This window comes from Triticum urartu, unplaced genomic scaffold, assembly GCF_003073215.2.
Source record: "Triticum urartu cultivar G1812 unplaced genomic scaffold, Tu2.1 TuUngrouped_contig_6941, whole genome shotgun sequence".
NCBI classification, from domain to species: domain Eukaryota; kingdom Viridiplantae; phylum Streptophyta; class Magnoliopsida; order Poales; family Poaceae; genus Triticum; species Triticum urartu.
This window is the reverse complement of record NW_024117744.1, coordinates 1-7,800: the sequence shown is the minus strand read 5'-3', so window position 1 is coordinate 7,800 and position 7,800 is coordinate 1. Positions and strand designations below refer to the sequence as shown.

Sequence of the window (7,800 nt, the reverse complement as noted above, 5' to 3'; positions counted from 1 at the left end):
GAGGTGGTCCGGGGGCACCCGAGGTGGGCACAACCCACTGATAACCCACGAGTACTAGTAGAATGCCCATGCGTTGCTATGGGCACATGTCGAATGCTTGTGCATTGCCATAGAATAATAACAATAAATATTATAAGCATGGTGGCATCTATTCTCCATCATATAGTGACAAATAGAAACTCTATTCCACTTTCCTTCTCGGCAATCTTCGTGTCTTTAACCAGCCGTATCGCTCGCCACCAAATACATACCATCCATGATTAAATAGTACAAGGTACACAAAGCTTACAATGGCTTAGACTTGTAATGCACATCTTAATTTTAGCAATAATAACATCATTGATGCAACCTTCAATAATAAGTTGATTGTAAATAGAAAAAGTTTGGTTTATCTTAAATCAATATTTCTTTTACAATGCCATGAACCTGGTGTCAGTAGAAAACTCTAAAACACCCAATGCAATGGGAAGAAAAAATCAAATATATCATTTTTTTTAGAGAACAAGATCTCATGAAGATCAAGTATTCACCTCTCTTCAATTCATACGTGATTGCCTCCAAACAACAAACTTACACAGGGATATTGATCAAAATACAATTGTATTTCACGTGCATGAGTGTAGTGCGTTGGTTGTGAGTGCTTGAGTCAAATAATATACTCCCTCCTTTCCATATTATTTGTCTTCAATTTGTCTACATACGGATGTATCTAACCTAGACTACAAACTTCAGAAGGGGCTCGCATGGATGACCCAACCACTAATAAGATTACATCACAAAAAACGATATAACTGTGGAGAGGAAGCACGGAGCCACAAAGCAACAATGAATAGTCGAGCACAACATCGAGGACATGACAGTTTCAATTTTGCATACGGGCTTCATAGGAGAAGATTGCAAGCCACGCAATGACGTAGTTCAACGCAACATTCGGGGAGCACCGCTTGCTGAAAACTGTTCTCATAGTCATCGTTGCCGCAGTGGCCTCGCCGCCCACAGCTCTGACTTCTTTGTGACAGTCAGAAACCAGCAAAGGCACACCCATGGGTGCACCGGACCTTCGACGCTAGAAGGACAAGACGCAACCCCGCTCTGCTTGCTAACATTCTCGTTCAGGTGAGTGTACTGATTGTATATACATGAGATATTCACATGTACGCCAGAAATCCACTATCATAAATAAAACACTTAGTCTACAAATAGACATTAGATAAAAAAAGAAGCAAAGTGTATCGCGGGCTTATTAATGTATTTGGCGAAAGAAGAACAGAGCAATTTACATATGTAGAACAACTTTCGCATCACAAACCTAAGGCACCTGAGGAGATATGGATGACAACAGCAGCATGTGACAGTAATCACTAATCACTGCTATCATCCAGTACAGAAATAAATCTTGAATCTGCACAAACAATTGATGTCATTAAGTGCAAAAACTAAAGCTTGAAGCTTTGCAAAATATCAACTGATTTAGAGAACTAATTCGGTAGATTTAAAACAATTATATGGGACAATATTCAGGAGACACAGTTATCCATTCAATTAAACAATCACGCAAACAGGGAAGAAAATACTCATATCCAGAGATCGGCTTCTCTCAACATTGAGATTTAAATGAATGAGAACCCTTAAATCTATGTCTGTATTTGCTTGTATTTTCAGAGATGTGCCCGCAAACTTGTTTAGTCATCAATTCAACAGATATGCATTTCCATTGTAAAATTATTCCTTGCAGGGTACACCTGTGCAACTAACAAGTATTTCTAAACACCCGCAAAAAAACAAGTATTTCTATAAAACAAATATTACCGTCTTATTACTAACAGCCACATCAATGGCCGAGTTACAGAGCACAAGGGAGGAATAGTGGTAGGAGAAGGAAACCAAGAGATTTATCGAGCCGGCGAGGAAGAAGATAGAAAGGATCGCCAACCACCAGCTGGTAAGCTGGCCATGAAATTTATATGCATAGCAGGAAGATGACCATAACATATTGGGAGAAAAAAGTACATAGACATTTCCAACATTTACTGGAAGAAAAATATACTTCAGAACATACTCTAAAACAATGTCTAGAATTATGTATAATGTCATTGATTGTGTTTTTTCTTACCCTCCTAAGGTAAATAACAGATTCGTCGCGGTGCTCGATTATAAAAAATACATGCTAGGTGATGTATTATGCAAACAAAATGTAGTACATTGCATCATCTGTACAAACAAATACATGCTAGGTAACAGATTTTTGTTTTGTTATGCATGATGAGTGGATTACTGCCACATCCGGTTTGAAGCATACAGTTTCAGGTTTGTATATACGTGAACCTCAGCTGAATATGTCCCTATATACGTAAACCTGGTGTAGAATTTTGAATGTCCCTATATATGTGGCCCTGGCATAGGATTATCAAACGCATGTAAACATACATATGCAGGATTTTGATTGCCTCGAATCTCTCTACTCCTTAGGTCATCCCTTCTAAATGACAAGCAAAGCTAGTTACAGATATGAGAATAAGATAGGGTCCAAGTAAATTTAATGTTCCCATTTCGGACTCTCAAAATGCACAGGTCCAATAAGATAAAACTATTGATCTAACCTAACAAAGCATGAGGGGAAGAAAAGATAAATTTCAGAGTACCTAAGTTTTTTTCACTATGAGTAGAGGAGCGAGGCGTTGGACCTGTGCAACGCAAAGGGCATATGCAATCTTACTAAGTTGATGAAGGAGTCTTATAGGTATTCCTTTTGGAGCTTCACACAGAACTCAAAGTCTTTGTCATCCAGAAGTACTATAAATATCATTTGTCAAAGGAGTAACACGGATGATCAATGAAATGAGAAATGAAATCAGCATGAAATATTACCATATATAGATCAATGTTCCCATCCTTACTCACACTAAAATGAACGAATCCCTGACTGCGGCTGTGAAGAGGGTGGATGTTGGCTTTTACTGGCCAATTTCAAAGTCATAGGCAGAACAATTTCGATGAACCACTAAACGATCAATGTAAATTTGGACCTAAAATAAAGAAACAAAGTATTTAACCCACTTTCTTTCATTTCCCAATGGGCTATCATCAGATAAGGACAATAAAGACAGCAATTTAAATAGGGTATAGGCAACAATGACTATGGAAAATAAATAGCATGGACACGTTTTACTCTATACATAAATATCCACACTTTAGTGAAAAAGGTAGACACACTAAGCTGATCCATGTGCGACCAAGCTAAGAAAAGAGAAAAAATATCCAAATGGATTTCAGCAAACATATCTGATTAAAGCCAACCGTTTCCACTATTTATTTCAACAAAAAAATAGCTCTCTACATCCCTCTATATTGTCTTGTTATATATCTACCAAATGGAGCAAAATGTTATCCTAAATAACTTACAGACATCAATTTGTGCTTCAAAAACTAATGTGAATTTAGTTACTAAAAATTTATAACCTACTCATATAACATGAGATCAAGGCTCGGCGTCAAGTGGTTGCTGTACCTGCAGAATGTTGTGATTTTTTGAGTCCGACTGCTACTCTCGTACAGTATCAAATATACAGAATAACCTGGCCAGTTGCAGTGAATTGTTGAGATGCTATAGAGAATATCCAAGCCAATAGTGATTAAACAACAACATAAGAAAAGAGCATGAGCGAACCAAGAACATCAACTGGATGGCTTAAATTATCAAATAGATCAATCAAAACTACTGATCGAGCAGCTATGCTGAGAAGATGTTGAGCGTGGAGCACCCTGATGCTTCTGCCACCGAGCATGCACTCCGGTCCTGCACGTATATCCACCATGTAGAAACACATACAAAGGACTGTTAATTTCTACTGTCGCCAGCAGATTGATTGCAAGGAAGGCGGGGTTGACCTTGTAAAAGACTGAAGATCTTTCGGCCTTGTTGAAGCCAGCATGAAGGTCAAGGAGAGAAGGGCATACCTCGGTGGTCATCGCCGCATCCTCAGCTACAATCTACCTGCAATTCGTCGAGAGGGTGTCGGAGATGTTGCTGCAAACTGGAGCATAAGAAGAAAAAAAAGCAATGCCATCCTTAGGATCAAACTGGAGCTCCTCTACATCCTCTAGACCTGGAGCGCAAACACAATTTTAATCATTTGAGCAACTCATATCAGCAGGCATATAATGATGGATTAGTGCTCACTCACCTTTGCCAGTGCAGTTTCTGATTAAACTATTTGGATGGAACATTCCAGCCTCTCATCTGCTAAGAGAAAAAACTCATATGTCAGCATTGACATTGTGCTACGTCTGAGGGCATCCAATATATGGATCAACAACCAAAATAAAGAAAACGAGCATGAATCGAGGGGATGAGATGAGTCAAAGTGGTATTTGCAATCAACAAGACATAGTGTAGACTAATCAAGTCTCTTCTCTATGCACCTCTATTGGGTCTGCAAAAAATGAAGAGCAATCTTGTGCCTTTATATAAGTTCATATTACATAGGAAAAACTATCACATGAGAACAATCCCATAAATACAAGACATCCGTGTTGCATATGAGGATTTGACATGTAGGCATTTCCTTTTTGTTCCTAGTAGACATGACAGAAAAAAATCAGCTTCCAAAACTTCTTTCAAGCAAACTTTGGACTTAAACCAAATACCAAATCTTATTTATTTATAAAGAATATGTATTAGATGCAATGCTTTATAGTATTAGCTTAAATCATTGGAAGCATCAGCAAGTCCTTTTGCTACAACTTTCATATCCTTCATCATGCACCTAGTAGATTGAACTTTTTCAGCCAAGAGGCTTCAAATGTCTACAAAACTATTTAAGCACAGGTAGTGCACTATAAGGCGAAACTATTAGCATAGATAGTGTGCTATAAGGCAAAACTATTAGCACAGTGTATTAAGTGGATATATCTGGCCATCCAGAACCATCTATGTGATCAATCGTTCGGAAAAACTACCAAAAGTATGCAAAAGAAAGCACATTATATTCAGTAAACACCGGAAACTGTATTCTTAAGTAAACGAATTTTAAGAAATCCATAAGCCCAAAACACAGCGGATTAGGATCAGATCAAAAATGCTTTGAGCTGTAGGACATGCCCTAATGCCCAAGAGAGGTGACAACAAAAATCTAAGCTATGCCAAAAGTACAGGGAAGGAAGCTTTTAGACAAAGTTGTATTCCCTCCGTCCCAAAATAAGTGTCTCAACTCTAATATAACTTTATATTAAAGTTAGTACAAAGTTGAGACACTTATTTTGGGACAGAGCGAGTAGTAAGCAAGCACCGAAAAGTTTCTAAGATGTGTGCAGCCTGCGGAATATACACTGTGCGCATATAAAAGGTAGTACTTTGACATGTATTGGAGTAGACATGCAATTTAAAAGCTAATAATTTGTCATGAGCTCCTCTACATAACTTGTAACATGGCTCATATTAGCTTGAAAACCCAAAAGATACTGGCAACAGTATGTGTAAAAGAACTATGCTTGTCCAAGACCAACAGCAATAGAAGTGCTACTCCACTGGACAAACAAGCGACAGTCCAACTTAAAAATATCATAGTAATACTGACACTTGATTTGTCGCCTTGAATTGAAGAATTACTATGGACAATAAATAAAAGGGTTGAATGACCATCAGCATTGTGCAAAAAGAGAACATTTCAGGCAGATGGGGAAGAGTGCCCAAACCTCCACCAAGCAGTTACTTCTGTAGCTACAATTCTTTCTCTTGTTTCAGGAAGAAGAGTGTAGCGATCCCTCATGAATCCTTCAAATCCAGACTGAGATAGATAGTGATGAGAATTCAGTATTTATTACTTGCACCTGAAGCCTATTTCCGTAATACTAAAGTAAAACAGTTTCGCTTCAGCTAAAACTAATTAAATAATTTTGCTTATGTGACACTACATCTAACAAAGTTCCTGCCTGCTGACATGTTGCATTCGATCCCAAAAAGAATGAATACATGACATATTGACATAGCTGTAGCATGCCCATTCCTATTTCAATGGTCTTCTACAAGGACCGTCTCATATCCCATCAACCATGGAAAAACTTCTGGTAAGGCTACAGATGCCTTCGTACTTAATAATCTCCTATAAATCCCTATCATATTAGAGCTCAAGCAGAGTTGGAGAAATATGCAGAGTCCAGAATTTAGCAGGAACTACAAGGTCCGTTTCTTTGGGAATGGTGGCAAAAGGACCAAGACAAGTTAGTGAAAGAAACACCTGAGTTATCTTTAGCAGGGAGTATCCTTGTATCCCAGAATTTATAAGCAGGCTTCCAGACTTCTTCACGGTGACCTCTGTGGTGTGCTTGGGAAGAGACCCCCCCCCCCCCCCCCCGCGCGCACACACACACAACATGTAGCCGGCTCTGTCGTGGACCTGCATGTGTGAGGAAACCTCGCCAGGGAATCACAAATCGAAACCGCATCAGCGAACCATGACCGCCACACGAAGAATCACAAGATACATATATCACTAACATTAATTGGCTACTGACTAAATCATAACACACGCAAAAAAACAGTTATATACAGCATAAGGAAAAACAAATCATCATGTGAATCTCATCCTTGACATATGTACAGCAGAGGCCTTGATGTGTCAAGAACCCTTGACACATCAAAAGTTGCAAACACTTTGATGCGAATCTCATTATTCTATCGTCAAGTAAATAGCTGCAAACAATCTGATCCGTGAAGAAGAGTTTTTTACAAATATGGCACATACAAGAATCCTTGTAGGAATCACTGATATGGACAAGATCAGAGCTAATTTAGCACTTGAGGGCCTATAAAACTGAAACATGTTTCTCTGATGCCTTTTTTAGGTGATAGAAATAAGAAAAGGCATTGCAAGTATAGTAGAGCAGAGCAAGGCAGAGGAGGGAACCGGTGGCTTACCATCTTGCCGGAGTAGAAGAAGAACAGGGGCGAAACTGTCGCAAGCAGCAGGCATCACAATTTGCATGTGTGAATGACAGACATGAACTCGTGCAGCCGTACCCGCAGATGTAACCGGCACACAAAGAATCGCAAGATACATATCTCAATAACCTTGCTTGGCTGCTCTCTAAATCATAAATAAAACACAGAAAATTTGAGTGTGAGTCTCACGTCGCATTTGTTCAGAGCTGACTTTTTTAGCTTATAAAAAATCATTGAAAAACTGAAACTTGTACAAGAACAGTGGAGCAGAGTAGAGCAGGTAGGGAACCAGTGGCTTACCAGATTGCCAGAGTGGAAGAAGAATCCCCCCGCACGCACCACACGCAGCCGGCTCTGTCGTGCACCTGCGTGTGTGAGGGAACCTCGTCAGGGAATCACAAATCTAAACCGCATCAGGGAACCATGACCGGCACACGAAGAAAGAATCACAAGATACATATTATCACTGACATTGATTGGCTACTGACTAAATCATAAAACACAAAAAGTAATTCAGTTGTATACAGTACAGCATAAGGCCCAAACAAAACAAATTATCATGTGAATCTCATCCTTGACACATGTACAACAGAGGCTTTGATGTCATGACAAGTTGGAAACACTTTCGCATCCTTGTCTCATCAAGTAAATAGCTGCAAACACATTGATGTGTCAAGAACAGTTTTTTTTCACAAAATTTCGCACATACAAGAAGTCAAGAACCCTTGTAGGAATAGCTGGTATAGACAAGAGCAGGGCTAATTTAGCACTTGTTGAGAAGCTATAAAAACTGAAAGCCTACAGAACTGAAACGTGTTTCTCTGGTTCAGACCGGCCTTTTTTAGGTGATATAGAAACTT

The 7,800-nt window shown here is 39.1% G+C and overlaps 2 long non-coding RNA genes across 10 annotated transcripts; both read right to left on the bottom strand.

Moving 5' to 3' along the window:
• Positions 1-641: 641 nt before the first annotated feature.
• On the bottom strand, positions 642-6,325 carry LOC125531295. Of its 9 annotated transcripts, XR_007293146.1 has the most exons (8): positions 6,237-6,325; positions 5,695-5,786; positions 4,185-4,240; positions 3,958-4,106; positions 3,509-3,796; positions 2,869-3,026; positions 2,643-2,793; positions 642-1,402 (listed from the first exon to the last, which is right to left on the bottom strand). It is a non-coding gene; the product is annotated as an uncharacterized LOC125531295 (long non-coding RNA). The 9 variants fall into 9 exon arrangements; XR_007293147.1 differs by having other exon boundaries at positions 642-1,170; positions 1,310-3,026; XR_007293141.1 differs by having other exon boundaries at positions 2,643-3,026.
• A 1-nt stretch (position 6,326) lies between these two features.
• Positions 6,327-7,584, bottom strand: LOC125531297. Its single transcript, XR_007293149.1, has 3 exons — positions 7,241-7,584; positions 6,917-7,085; positions 6,327-6,395 (listed from the first exon to the last, which is right to left on the bottom strand). It is a non-coding gene; the product is annotated as an uncharacterized LOC125531297 (long non-coding RNA).
• Between the last annotated feature and the right edge of the window lie 216 nt (positions 7,585-7,800).